The sequence below is a fragment of the Dysidea avara genome, chromosome 5, assembly GCF_963678975.1.
Source record: "Dysidea avara chromosome 5, odDysAvar1.4, whole genome shotgun sequence".
NCBI lineage: Eukaryota > Metazoa > Porifera > Demospongiae > Dictyoceratida > Dysideidae > Dysidea > Dysidea avara.
The window spans coordinates 40,341,901-40,357,752 of NC_089276.1; the positions used below are offsets into that span (position 1 = coordinate 40,341,901).

Here is a 15,852-nt window from a genome sequence, read left to right on the forward strand (position 1 = left end):
CGTTGTTTTGACCTCAGATCAAACTCCATACGCAATTGAAACTTGCCATGCATGCACTAAAAGTATCGATAAAATTAATTAAGAATCGTTGACAATTTTCAGTTAGGTTGCAAGCATACATAAGCATACATCTGTTTCAATACTAAGATACTGTAAAACCTGTACCAATACGATAGTTTGTACCCACATGCCCAGTTTTTTGCAGGCCCGGTCACATATACTAACACTCTCTTTAGAATTAAACTCACAGGAGGAAAAACACAGACAAAGCTACACACAACACAAGAATTTTTCCATTTTATGTAATAACAGTAAACTTTGAAGAAACATAAATAAATCATATGAGCAAAACAAGGATTCTGGTCATGCTCAAAAAAAAGAAAGCAATCAGGTCTTGCTCAACCTGAATGAGATCAATTGGAGCCATTCTTAAAGAGTGTCCGAAGTGTACACTCCTACCACATACAACAGCCAACCAGTAGCTAATCATGATCATACATTTATAATATATCTACCACATATAGCTGTAAGTGTAACAACAGAAGGGAGACAGTTCAGTGTTCACATGATAGTGAATCTCTTCGCATAGAATATTAGTTAGCTACTGGGAGTTTGCGCAGTCCCATACATTAGTCAATTAACATAGTAAATTCATGAACTGGAAGTGATTTCGTAGACCATTTACTCAGTGACTTGTTTCCAAAAAAATAATTATAGGCACAAATGTACAGTAACTTTGTGCAAATAATAGTGATAAATTATTAAATTTTAAATTGCAAGTGAATGACATACATGCAAACCATCTACAAAAATTATATACAGTATATATTATACACACCACTTGAAAATGTCTATAAGAAGAAATCAATTACATTTAACAGGTGTCACACTTACATTAGCATCAGTCAAACAATAAGTACTGTATAATTACATAACCAAGTAATAATAATAATAAGTGACGTCATAAATAATTAATTAATTAAATAATTAATTAATGTACAGCGAAAGTACTTAGCACACACACAAATACTCACCGGGATTATGTTAGACGATAGTAAAACAAGAAAAATAAAAATGGATTTTTTCTTCCGTGTCTTCGTTATTGAATAGAGTTTTCCATATAACGCCATCCCTTTTCAGTTCCTGACAACCAGTAACTCGTTAGTTACCACTCGTAAAACCTGTTTGCGTACCCAGTAACTAGTAAGACCGGTTTGTAGCTCATAGCAACCAATTCAAATGCGCTGCGCCGCCTGCACATTAAACCAGGCATTTGACTCCTATGAGGGAAAGTGCTATTATTGGTGGAAACAACGATGTCTTCTTACTTGGAGGTTAGTTCTATGTAATATACTCCAACTATTAATTTACTGCAGGTAGTTTTTAGGGTATTCCATTTGAGTATTAAAATGCGCAAAAGCATTAGAATACACTTACGACATTTTAGCCTATAGTCAGTAGGGCAAAAGTCTTATTATTGGACCAAATTTACGAGTTTGTACTACTCTCAAATCAAAGATACTACGCTGTGTGGTCTGTTATTTAGTAGCTAGTCCGTAAGTGGCGACTAACTATTTTTAGCTACTGTACAAGCATTGTTTAGCTAAAAGGTAGCAAAACGAAATTTCTATGATAAAAGACTCTGTTTACTGTGCTCAGGATCAAGTAAGGGGCACCAAGAAATAGTTTATCATAGAGCAGTCGTTCTTATAAGACTTGTTTGTGTTTCATGTGTATGCAGCTTCTGTAGACATATCAGTACTGTGTATGTTGTACACTAATGATGTAGTCATACGTGTCATAAGATAAATAATATGCTTTGAACATTTGCTTTTACCATATCTTTGCAGCACTGGATGTGTGACTGCTGGTCAAGACAAATCTATTGTAGATAACATGGCTTATAGCTACTATAGCAATAAAACCAAGCACTGTAATATTGTTAACACTGAGTAATAATAACTACAATAGCAGTGCAAATGTAGACGTAATGAACTATTCAATTTGTGGATGGTAGCAGTGTCAGTGGAGTATGTACTAAGATTCTATATTGTAACAGTGCACGTCTCAAAACAAACCCGAAGATTCACTAGCAAACAACTATTAACTTGTTGCTAACTACTCACGTAACACTAGTCAATATAATATTATCGCATACATACAGTATGCTATAGGATACTAATATAGTTATGTTCTGGTTAAACGTCTGTTGTTATATAGCTTGTAATGTATGACTGTGTACAGTACGTATGTATGATAACTTACAATATGTGACCGTCTCAGCGAAAACCCGTCTAGTTCGCACAAACATGAGTATTGAGAAAATCGAAATTTTAAATAATTTGTAAAATTACACATGCTACAAGAAAAATAAGCAAGTTTTTATCGGGCCCGTACTCGAAGAAGGAAGATTCAAATCGATTAAACTATACACTATCTTACTCATGGGGAGTTCGAAAATCTTTGTTTCATTTCTGTAGCCCCAATGGTTTGCGTGTCACATGAGTTTGTTTATGGAGCAGTGAATGTAAATAAAATTATTGCTGTTTTTTTTTTTAACAAAACCGCCTTCCTACGCCTATGCACAGGTGAATGCAAGGCTAAAACTATACCTTAGTTGGTCTGCCAATCCATGGTGAACATTGTAAGCCAAATTCCAACTTTGTAGACTAATCCAAATGGAAGTTATGGCTGCGAATGCAAGCGCTTGTGGTTTATTTTTGGTATAGTCACTGTACAAATTGATTTCCTTGTTCTCCCTACTTTCTAGCGCTGTAATTCCAACCCTACTCACCAGAGAAGTCTAAAACTTTGGTGAACCATTCCTTGGACTATGCAGATAATGTTGAGAAATTAAATATATATATATATATTCGGAGATTGTGCGAACTAGACAGGTTTTCGCTGAGATGGTCACATATGTGACTATTGTACGTACATTTAGTGAAATCAAGTAATGGATAACTCTCAATCTTTCTTTTAAATTGTTGTTGTGTTGTGTTGGCTGATCCATCTGTAATTCTATAATTTTTATAGCATACTGTAGTATTGTTACTAGGTTGTACTGAGAATAAAGCAGATGGGGTTGATAATGGTCCTGTTCAGTGTCATACATGGCATTGGGGACATTAGCTTTATATAAGTTGACCATATAATATTATTATGTATGTACACCGAGTACAGAGTTGACGCTTGTTATCTGTATAGTGGTTATTATCTGGTATTGTATTTTGCCCACTCACTTGGTAGACTTCTGCTGACAAGTGATAACGTCATAACATAACCTCAAAGCATGTGTAAATGCTGTGTAACAACAAAATAATATTTAGGCAATTTGCAGTTGTTAATTTGGCAAAATACACACTATTTAATTTTTTATTAAATTTACCGATAAATTGGCACTACACTGTTGCACATGTTGTAGGCTGACAGAAGGATGAATTTGTATCCTGAATGTTTCTTGTGCTGAAATGTCTGCCTTGTAGATTTAGTGCTCAGTCACAGTGAGCTGTCCACTGATCCCTTTCACAGGGTTACATTGTCCAATGCGTAATCAAATATCTGAGTAATTCCTGGATTGGATCATGTGTGAAATAGATCAATTAGTTCACGTTAAAGTGTTTTAACCTAGTCCTGCAACAATCTAGTTTTTTTGTGAGCCACACCCACTTATCATGATCATGTATAGGGTGTGTATCTTGAAGTAATACAGTAAACTTTTGATTTCTTTAGGATGTCATATCAAGTTACACGTACAGTATAACTGAGTGTTGACAATGTCATCAGTGGACTGCTCATTGAAGCCAAACTACAAGGGTCATTGAAACTTAATGCTGAGTAGAGACCTGACCAACTAACACATTGAAAGTGACTATAGGTATTGCATCATAACTTCGAGATATGCATTTTTACAGGCTATACTGAAGTAGGATACGCTCCTCTCTTTATATATTATGAACTCTTGCTAGTGGCCATGGGCTTGGCTCCATGTAAGCATACAGATAGCATCAAACATAAGATTCATGCAGACTGTAGTACTCTAATTGGTAAATGAAAACAAGCAGAGTCTTATAATTAGAGTGAATTTGCTAGTTTGTAGGGCTGCACCGATTCTAGTATCGGTATCGGTATCGGGCCGATACTGCTGTTTTCATGAAGTATCGGAATCGGCCATTATATTGTTGCAAATACCAATTCTTATCATGTGCGAGAATAAAATAACGTTCGTTTGTACTTGCTTATTCTACTAGCACAGTGGACACCTAAAAGCATCAAGTATAACACCAATAGCTACTAGCAAAATTACTGATCTATGCTGAAACCTACATGTGAAAACGCTTTACTGAGAAAAAGATCGATATACTCTAATAGAACAGTCAATAACTCTAATAGAGCAATCAGGTAAAAGTGACTTTCAGTATTTTTTTGTAAGCACCATTATGATATTATTATCTATACTTCTCCAGAAGAATGCTGGAATATCCACTGGTTTGCATTTCAGTGACTTCCTTCTTTGTGAATCTTATTGGCTACTTCATTATAAACATGAACCATACTGAAAACGTGTACAAGAATACCATGAAATGTAATATATAATAAATGTGTGCACTATGAAGTAGCTACTTTAAGGTACTTGGTATCGGTACTTGTACTTGCAGATACTTCCCAGCTGAGTACTTGGTATTTGAAGTATCAGTAAAAAGTGGAATCGGTGCAGCCCTACTAGTTTGTGCGTAAAATCACTGATATGAGCAGCTGTTCTTATAAATAAGACTTGTTCATGTTTCATGCATACAGCTTCCCTAGACATATCAGTACTGTCCATTTGGTGCATATAGGCACACATGTCAGAGAATAACAGTATAGTAATAAACTAGTCATTTTGGGAGTAGGTAGCCATGTTAGTAGTGTGCATACTAAGATTCTATCATATAAACTATTGGCATATAGCTTATAATGTATGTGGACAGTATAGATCCTTGCTAATCCAAACTCCTGTAATCTGAACACTTGCTAATCCCAACAGTAGAAATGACTGTTCTATTAGGGTATTTTGAGAACAAGTGTTTGTTCTATTAGAGTATTTGAATAGGGTTCTGTATTATAGTCAATAATCTGAACAATTTCACTACTTTTATCAACTTGAGAACAGTGCTGTTCAGATTATTGAGGATCCACTGTTTAATAAATTGCTATAATATCCAATTTAATGTATTATTAGCTTACAATGTGTGACTGTTGTGTGCACATACGATGAAATTAAGTGATAGATAACTACCAATCTTTCTATGATAGTTCTGCTCTGTGTTGGCTCGTCCATTTGTTGCCCTATATGATAGTATATTTTAACATTGTTGCAAAGTTGTACTGAGCTTTCAGTGTCTTTGTATTGGTACTGGTGACATCAACTTTATAATAATATATGACCATGTATTTGTGTATGTACACTGTGCACATGGCTTGCCCCTTGTTATCTGTACAGTGGTCCTTCTATAATTTAAATTCAGTGAATAATGGAAAGTTAAAACCGATTGATTTATATATAGAATTCCATTCAAATACTCTATAGCACATACACACTTAAACAAAATACTCAAATAGAACAGTCACTTCTGTTTAAATAACAAAACATTTTGGTATCAATGGCCGAACATTAAAGGGACCACTGCACTGGGGCATGTGTGATCTATTAGAGTATTTCATCATTACGTGAACATTCTATTAGAGTAAGTGTATGTTTCATTAGAGTAGTTGAACGTAACTCTATATAAACAAATGGGCTTCATTTATTTGAACAAATTCACTTAACTGGATGCTTTCAGGGGCGGATCCAGGACCAGGCAAGGGGAGGGGCAAAAACAGGCCGAGTTGTAGGTGGTTGGGGAGACCAAGATTCTCTTGTTAGTTGATGCATTTTTGAAGCAGCAAATAATACACTTCTTAGTAGTATCTCACCGTTGATTTTTACTATTTTGGCCTTTGCAGATGGTTGTGAAGTCTTAAAAGCTGTTTCAAGGCTCTGAATGTCTTAAACAACAGCAACACGATAATTGTTTTTAGAGGCGCTTAGTACGCACAAAGGTGCCGGGTGACAATTTCATAATTAGGCCATACCTATTTGATCTATCTGATGATTTGACCTACTTGTTTTGTGGTACACAACAGCAAAGGAAATTTTAATAAACTAGCAGTGATTGGATAGTTGATAGATAAAAGTAGAAGATAATTTGTAGTTTTTCCAGTCCTGATTGTTTGAGAATAAGCACATTAGCAGCTATAAGCATGAAAAAAGCAAATTTCAACACAAGATTTATGATGCAAACTCATTATGCACCTACCAATGTGTTACCCTACCACCCCCATTGGATGTAAAGCCTGCACAGTAAAAAGTAAGTAGTGACTACTGTGGCAAATAGTGAACGTCACTGGAACTTCTTAGTGACGGTCACTAAAATGGCCAGTGACGTTCACTATTTGCCACAGTATTCACTACTTATTTTTTACTGTGTGTAAGTGGGGCTTTACAAGGCGAATTGACATGAAACTGCTGCTTCACTATGGGGCATTTGACAATCATTCATTAAACACCCAAGTATTTTTTCTATGCTATGTCAAATCCCCCACGTTGCAACTGGAGCCAATGGTGGGGATTTGACACAATAGGTTTGTCCTACCATGGGGAATTTAACATTCGGTTGTGCCCACTATAGCCCTATATATGCCCGAAGGGGAGGGGGGGAGGGTAGTAGGGCAATACATTGATATGTGCATTATATATAATATGGTGCATCTACTGGGGTAAGTAGATTAAGCCTGTACCTTACGGGCCTAAGCATGTCCCTGCCCCTAACTGGAGTTTGCCTGACACCTTCAACATCACAAAAAGCTATCTAAAATGGTTAATTTAGCTTTGACCATTGGTAAACTACAACACTCAACAATTATATCAGAGTATACATAACTCTATATATATATGCCCAGTTACTATATAGTAGGGTCCATGGTTGTCACAGATCTGTTTATATTATTATCACATCAATCAATTGATGCATAGTAATTACGGACTACTGTATGTACGCATTGAGCTGAGCCCTCAAAAATATTAACTCATTTGTAGTATTGACTTACCTGCAAATCATTCAAATGCCTGCATGACACATTATTTATAGCCAAAGTTTTCACCATACATTATAGGAAGCCATAAAAGTATATAGCCTATTAACCTTTCCTGAACTGTTGGTGGAAGCACTTGTCTGCTCTTGACATCTTTGTTGTCATCACCAACCATCTTGGTTGGTTGAAACGTTGAGAAAATATCCTTTTTCATTTTTAGCTGTTATCTCAGGGTTCAGCTCAACTTGTTCGCGGTCTGACCCACACAGCTAGAACAAGCCAGTTATGAGGCTCTGGCCTAGTATATAATCCCAGGAAGCTACTATGGCATGAGAGATTCCTGTCTAAAATTACGACGGCAGTTATATAGCCGTTTACAATGACTTAGCTATACACGAACTTACCCTGCAATTTTCTGGGAGAATAGTGTGATGCATTTACTGCAAGGACTTTCTATGATGATTATTCCAGCTACACACTGATTTTCAGTTCATTGCTCTAAGCGGTTTGCCTGGTAGATGTGAAAACTAATAGTTTTTTTATTCATAAAAATTGATCGCGTAATTTTGACACAGGTTGGGTTTTGTGTCATATCTCCATGGTCTTTATCTCAATTCCTTTCAAACCACAAAAAGCCACTCCTACGATGGTTACTCCATCTACATATCAATTTTAAACTCATTCCTCCAAGGGGTTTACCCTGTAGGCATGACAGACCTTCAACCTTATTTTACGCACATAATCGGTCATAACTCCGTGTATGTTCATCGGATTCCTACCAAAGTTGGTACTGAGATCCGCCTGAATGAGCCCTTCAAGTGTGCCAAATTTCAGCCCTATCTGAGTACGCATTCGTGTTTTATGTAAATATTTTAATAATGACAATTCAGGTGAATTTGGTGCCGCTTGGTCTTGGCACAAAATTCACCTGAATTGTCATTATTAAAATTTTTACCATTAACCTTCCATCACAGGCATTTCTTGGCCGCCACCTTGGATTTCACTTTTTTTTTTCAACATAGCCTGTCTGAAGGCCGCACTTTTTTTACAGCTTGGATGTTTTGGATTAGATTTCACTTCTTTTTGTATTTGTATTTAGGGCTTTTTTTAACCTATCATTTTTTCTTTACCACAGGAAGAAGAAAAGATGAAGCAGCGTGATTTCTTTGTAGCTGACCTCTCTACAAGGTTATCCTTCTAGCTGATCTCTCTACCGGATGACTTGTTTGTAGCTGATCTCTCTACAGGGTGACTTGTTTGTAGCTGAACTCTCTACAGGGTGGTTTGTTTGTAGCTGAATTTTCTATAGGGCGATTTGTCTGCAGCTTAACTCTCTACATGGTAGTTTCTTTGTAGCTGAACTATCTACAATGTAACTTCTTCTAGCTGAACTTTCTACAGGGTGACTTGTTTCTAGCTGATCTCTCTACAGGGTGACTTGTTTCTAGCTGAACTCTCTACAGGGTGATTTGTTTCTAGCTGAACTCTCTACAAGGTAACTTCTTCTAGCTGATCTTTCTACAGGGTGATTTGTTTGTAGCTGAATTCTCTACAGGGTAACTTGTTTCTAGCTGATCTCTGTAAAGGGTGACTTGTTCCTAGCTGAACTCTCTACAGGTTATTTGTTTGCAGCTGAACTCTCTTACATGGTGGTTTCTTTGTAGCTGAACTCTCTACAAGGTGACTTCTTTTAGCTGATCTCTCTACAAGATGACTTGATTCTAACTGAACTCTCTACAGTGTGATCTGTTCATAGCGGAACTTTCTACTTGGTGATTTGTTTGCAGCTGAACTCTTTGCATGATTGTTTTTTTGTAACTGAACTCTCTACAAGGTAACTTCTTCTAGCTGATCTCTCTACAGGGCAATTTGTTTGAGCTAAACTCTCTACATGATGGTTTCTTTGTAGCTGAACTCTCTATTAGGTACCTTCTTCTGGCTGATCTGACTACAAGGTGACTTGTTTGTAGCTGAATTCCCTATAGAATAACTTGCAATGTAATATAATTGAGTAAATTATAAATGCAACTGAATGCTTTATTAGGGTGACTGTTCTATTAGAGTATCTCGATCTCGCATTTGCTACACGTAGTTGCCTTTCGAATCATAACTCAGTGGTTTGTAATCCGATTCTTCTGTACTACTGCAAGGACTTTCTATGATGATTATTCCAGCTAAACACTGATTTTCAGCTCATTGCTCTAAGTGGTTTGCCTGATAGACACGAAAACTAATAGTATTTTTATTCATAAAAATCGATCGCGTAATTTTGACACAGGTCGGGTTTTGTGTCATATCTCCGTGGTCTTTATCACGATTCCTTTCAAACAACAAAAAGGCACTCCTACGATGGTTGCTCCATCTACATAGCAATTTTCAACTGATTCCTCAAAGGAGTTTACCCTGTAGTCGTGACAGAACTTCGACCTTATTTTACACAAATAATCGGTCATAACTCTGTGAATGTTCATCGGATTCCTACCAAAGTTGGTACAGAGATCCGCCTTAATGAGCTCTTTAAGTGTGCTAAATTTTAGCCCGATCCGAGCATGCATTCGTGTTTTATGGCGGATTTTGCGAAGTGTGCGAAATGAAGAAGTAGAAGAAGAAAAAAACCAAGAAATTAAAACGAAATTTGTTCGCTCGTATCTCGGAAATGGCTAGAGCGATTTTCTTCATATTTGGTGTGTAGACTCCCCTTGCTGTTGGCACCTCTCTACCAAATTTGGTTCCAATCGGATAAGGGATCACAGAGCTACATAGGTGTGAAAATTGCGTTTTCTTTCTTTCTTCCTGTTAATATACTCAGGGGTGGCATGCCGGCTTCTTGGGCCGCACGACACACTACCATGTGTCTTGATTTTCAGTTTGAATGAATTTTCTCTTAGCAAATCACTTTTAGTAGCACTTCTAAACACTGAACTTGGAAGCTCTTGCTACTAATTTAGCTAGCTAATCTGTTGCTGAAGCTGTTATTATGTATGCATGCATGCAGTGTCTCCTATGTAATACAATACCTAACTGTATGTTCTCTATTAAACAAAGAATAGTGATATCCTGTGCCAAAAACAGCCCAGCTGTAAAAAAAGGCGAGGCCACGAATGCACAAGTACATGTTCATGGAGTAACCAAAAAACATGATATCAAAATCTGGCCAAGAAAGCATTAAAAAGATGGTCAAGTAGAAACTAATTGTAAATTTTTAGTTAAATTAATTTTGGTAACAATGCAGTGTAATATCTTATATCATCTCAGTAGTATTTAGTATTGTTTATATTGCAAGCACACATGTACAACTAGCTGGATGTGATAATGTGCAACATATAGAAAATGAATGCACAAAAGTGCCTATACTGTAAACAATGGCGGATCCAGGATGGGGCATTTGGGGCAAATGCCCCCCCCCAACCTTCAAGAAATTGCATACAAGATCAAGATACTCTAATAGAGCAGTCAATTATTCTAATAAAGCAGTCACAATGTTCATTAGGCAGTGTAGCTTACCTATGAAGCTATAAATAGGATTTTATTTTACATAACATACGTGATATATTTGGTAAAGGATAACTAGCTATTATTGTTGTGACCTTTTTTTTTTTGTCTTCAACTTTTTTTCAGCAAGGTGCCCCCCCCTCTTTCCAAACTCTGGATCCGCCCCTGGTAAATGCTTTCTTGGCCAGTATCATGTCTTTTGGTTACTCCATGAACATGTACCTGTGCATTCTTGGCCTCACCTTTTTTATAGCTGGGCTGTTTTGGGCACAGGTTACATATACAAACCTGAAGGAATGTACCCTTGTTGGACCACTGACACCGCTCCACCAGTGGCATTAACATTAGCCGTGCAATCTAAAGACCAAGGCATATGAGTTAGCCAAAAAATCATATTAATATAGTTATAAAGACAATTTCAATCAACTCCTCTAATAGGACATTCATTTTCATTTACTCTGATAGAACATCTATATGTATAGATGAACAGTTTGGATGGTAACTATATTATGCCTGCACATATGGTACAAATGCACATACCAACCCAGTTGCCTGTACCTTAATGCACATCACCATTGGTTATGTTTGTTATGATATTGTACATTTAGAAAATACATGTGATTAAATAGTGTATCAATGTAACCGGTTGCAGAAGGGGGGATGTTTTACTCTTAATTTTTCGGTGGAAGGGAAGGAGGATGGGGTAGGCTGCTCCATGACAAAATAAATAAAATGAGGGGTCTGCTAGTGTCAGCCAACTACTGGAACACACACCACTTGCTTAATATTCTTTACCAACCAAAATTTCCCCACTCAGTGAACCAACTCACTAGCACCTGTACTATACACACGCTATTTAATGCTATAAAGGCATATACAGGGGTGCTACAAAGGTTCATGTGTCCATCACAATGCAAACCCCAGGGCCCCGAGACCAAGGAGTGTTAACTCGTCAATGGGCCCTTTGGGAACCAAAGGTAGAGTGGTAATTGCCTACAGCACAAATGATCCCTGGGTACAACAATTAACACACTTGCTTGTCTGCTAGATTTCTGCTGTCAATATAACGTAGCTAAATCAGTTCCACTGAACACATTAAATTCCTACAGTTTTTTTTTTCCTTATGGTATTCAGTATGCCAAAACAGTAATGATTGTAGTATCCATTCAGTATACAATGGACACTACAATGATTGCTATTTGGATTAGCGATGGTTTTAGACTACTACAGATAGTGTCTCCTAATTCCAGTTGCTAACCTGAGTGAGAAACGATTAGTACTAAAATCAGTGCTTGTCATGCAATATTAACTTTGCCCATGATATTTGTGTTTTAGCCATAAAAGGCACATCCAGCTTAGTATCTAAACTAAATGACAGCACAATTATCATGTCCAAATGCTGTGGCTATGCCCTCCACCCCCACTCGAGCTGGTTCAGCAACACACACATAGATATATGGTGATTATTTTCGAAGATTACCTTAATTTAATGCCTAGTACACAAGTCAAGACAAATAAATCTATCCTCTTCCCCCTCAAACGTGAAGGGCATTTTGTGGCTTTACTGTAGACGAACAACACATTAGTTTGTTAGCATGCATACAAGTCACGCATAACAATGCATGGAAAGAACTCACCAGGTAGGCCTTATAGCAATTTATTAATCTGCTGTCTGAATATTGATTTACTTCATCTCCCACCGACCACGTGTACACTACCGCCTGCTACGTAGTGGCACAAACAACTTCCGAACCGGACTCTCCAGAAACTTTGCCCACATCACTGGTCCCTTTCTTTTTTTTTCATCATCGTCAATGAGACTCACTTTTTGTTCCACCTGGTTAACCATTTGGAATGACCCATACACGTGGTATTTTTTCTATACATGCATTCATAATGTTTTTCAATTAATACCTACTGCATCTAGAATTGTGATACAGGTGTGCTACGTACTTATCTAATGCTGGCTAGCTGCAATGTGTTGCTACACCACCCAAACACACACAAATCATCTCCCTCCATTAACTTTGTTTAATAAGTTAACTCCATTTATACCAGTCCAATACAGTCAACCAAAGACACAATCAAGATATCTTGAATTTTGATGTTGCAAAGTAACGAGACAATAAAATCTTGTTATACAGTGAAGCAGTTATAGCTAGGTAACAACGTGCTACAGTATGCATAAAAAAGCTCTCATTTCATTTCATTGCACATGGCATTTTACTGCCATTTTGATGATGTTCCTACACTATTTGAGTGGTGTTCTGTCACCATTCCACTGTTGTTTCAATGACATCTTGCTGCCGTTCAACTGCCATTTCAATGTTGCTCCACTGTAACATTGTAACATTCTAGTAACTGCTCAGGTGATAACGTCTGAAACTGAGCTATAACTTATGCAAAGGAGCAAGATAGTTCGCATTGTTTTCCTCTCTTATGAGAATACAAATTAATTAATTACTAATGCTAAGGTATAAGGAATTATGTATGCTAGAAAAGTGAAAAGGGGAAGTTCTTAGGTGTAATACAAATTAACATTGTTAGTACAGCTATTAACATAAATTATGTTGTGCTTTACAGGGTAATGACTACGCAGACAGAGTGGTAGTCAGCTCTCAACTGGACAAAAAGAAGGACATGGCAGCTAGCTCCACCATTAGCTATCTTCCGTCTTTGAAACTGACCTGTCCCTTTCCATTTCTTAGACTAAAGATTTACAGTGGTCGTACCTGCTTCTTGCATGATTAACTATTTGAATAAACTGGTTGTACTGAGTCCAGCTATAAACTAAATTGTTGCAGTTTTACAACTCATGCAGTACAACACGGATGGTAGTGATCCCTGCTACCAAGAGTTAATAATAGTAGGGAGGGAGAGTATCCAATGCTCAATAGGTATGTGTAAAATGAGCGCGTAGAATGAATGGCTTCTTGGTCAGACGTGTTAACGAAATCAAAGAGTAAGAGAGCCTTTATGTGGCCGGCGCAAGTAATTGATACACATAATCGATATCAAGTCTTGACGTCTGTGCGTGTCTCGCTGGACAACAATGAGTATCTGTTTGTTGTTGAGCATGTAGCTATCCACTGCAGAACTGCAACTCTGGAGTGAACCGCTTCGAAATTCGGTTAGTCCTTCGACAGCACAGTGACTCGTTTCAATTGAAGGCGCACTCGATTCTTGGACAGGTATTTCTTCCTCCACATCATGGCAGGAATTTATTGAGATGCTTCTACTGACAATGTTGGTTGAAAGCAAGGCTCCCAGCAATCTTCATGGACACACCGATAACTCTTCTCTTTGCTCTTCTCGAGACGGCCTTTCACTTCTCTCGTCCGCACTACTCAAGAGGCTATTGGATACGCATACCGGAGTAGACGTGTGCTGCAAGTATGGCTTGCATAGTACCAATAACATAAATATCGGATCCGTGCAGTCAGCTAAAAAAATATTTTCACATTAACACATTGAGAAAATATGAAAAAGTACGGTGATATCCGGGTTGCTCTACGCGCTCATTTAACACAGGCCTATTGAGCGTTGGATACTCTCCCTCTCTACTATTATTAACTCTTGCTGCTACTCTTCTGCCATCACAGCAAAACCTTTATTACTGGTACTAAGTCGGTGTTAAAGTAATTGCTACTACCTCATTGTGATTGACTCTTGAAATCTTTCTTGAGAAGACCAAAGAACAGAAATGAAATTTAAATTGATAATAGCTACAACATATTTTTGCACTGTATTAAACAAATAAAACCACAAACTTCTACACACATGTACAGTATACAGTTACTGCAGTTGTAACAGGCACAGCATTACATTGGCATTTGACTGCATTTCAATTGTGTCCAAGCACCTATTGAGCAGCACTGTGTCACCACCATTTTGATGTCATTTCTCTGCCATTACAACAGAACAAAATACTGTTAAAACAGTAACATTTTTGATGCATTTTAGTGCTGTACACCTATAAAAGTTTTGTCACCATCACCAATTAAATGCCTACTAATAATTGGCAATAACTGGTCAATTGGTTGTGTGTAGTAAAGTGATATATGTAGGTTACAAACACTATTTAAAATCATCCGCAATGAGTACCCTTTATCTATCCCATCCTACTATTTAGAAATGGAAAGAGCCACTAGACAATATCATCCTAGACGTTACATTCTTCCTACTTCATCTACCAACATATTCCACCATAGTTTTTATTTCAGATCAATTCGTGATTGGAATACTTTACCACCCAGATTAATTGATCATTATAACATTGACCAATTTACTAATGAAATCCAGCAAATTTATAAGTCCTAACTTCTGGACGAATGTAATCATTGTAACTATGTTTGTAATTGCAAAATTTTTCCTGAGCTAATTAGCACTGAGTGCTGCCTGCTCAGTAATAATAAATAAATAAATAAATATATTGGCAGACATAATATGTTCTCAACAAGCCTGCTGGAAGGTTTAAGGTAGTACCAAAGTGACTATCAACATCCTGTCTTACAATAACAGTTATTACAATCACATATTTACACATGCTCTTTGAGGTTATGTTGTGATGTTAACACTTGTCAGCAGGGATAATTTATGGTTTACCAAGTGGGTGGGCAAAACAGGTAGGTAAAAACAGTAGACCCAGGGACCGAGGACCAGGGGACCCGATTCTTCTTGGAATTTATACCCTTCACAATATTCTATACTTGTACTAGGTACCTTTGCAAGTTGTCTTGCATGACCAATCCACTTTTTCCCCGTCACAGTATCTCACATGATGTTTAAACCAATTAGAAATTATAAGCGCCTCTGAAAAAAAGGGAAATAGCAATTACTAGCTAAACAAGTTTCAGTCCAGCAGCTCGACATTCAACCAGACTTCAAGAATCGTGGTGTATTTGCTCAATGTTTCTAAATTTTAGTAGCAAGTCGACACAATAGCCTAGTATGCTCATTGTGCAGCAGGCTATAAATACAGTCAGCTTCAGACACTTTTTCAGAGGTGCTTATAATTTCTAATTGGTTTAACATCATGTGAGATCACCGTGATGAGGAAAAAGTCGATTGGCCATGTAAGACTACTTGCAGAAGTTCCTAGTACAAGTATAGAATGGTGTGAAGTGTACAAATTTCAAGAAGAGTCAGGTCGCCAGGTCCCCAGGTCCACTGTTTTTTACCTATCCAGGCAAAACCAGTTTAAAGGCTTCTTGACTGATTAATTGGCTGACCTAGACAACACTGGTT

The 15,852-nt window shown here is 37.3% G+C and overlaps 2 protein-coding genes across 2 annotated transcripts in view; both read right to left on the reverse strand.

Annotated features, from left to right (window-relative positions):
• LOC136255282 (hemicentin-1-like) overlaps window positions 1–15,852 on the reverse strand; it is a 182,945-nt gene that overhangs the window by 111,239 nt on the left and 55,854 nt on the right. The window lies entirely within an intron of this gene.
• Window positions 1–15,852, reverse strand: part of LOC136256476 (cell adhesion molecule-related/down-regulated by oncogenes-like) — a 44,209-nt gene that overhangs the window by 26,584 nt on the left and 1,773 nt on the right. The gene's annotated exons all lie outside the window — the stretch shown is intronic.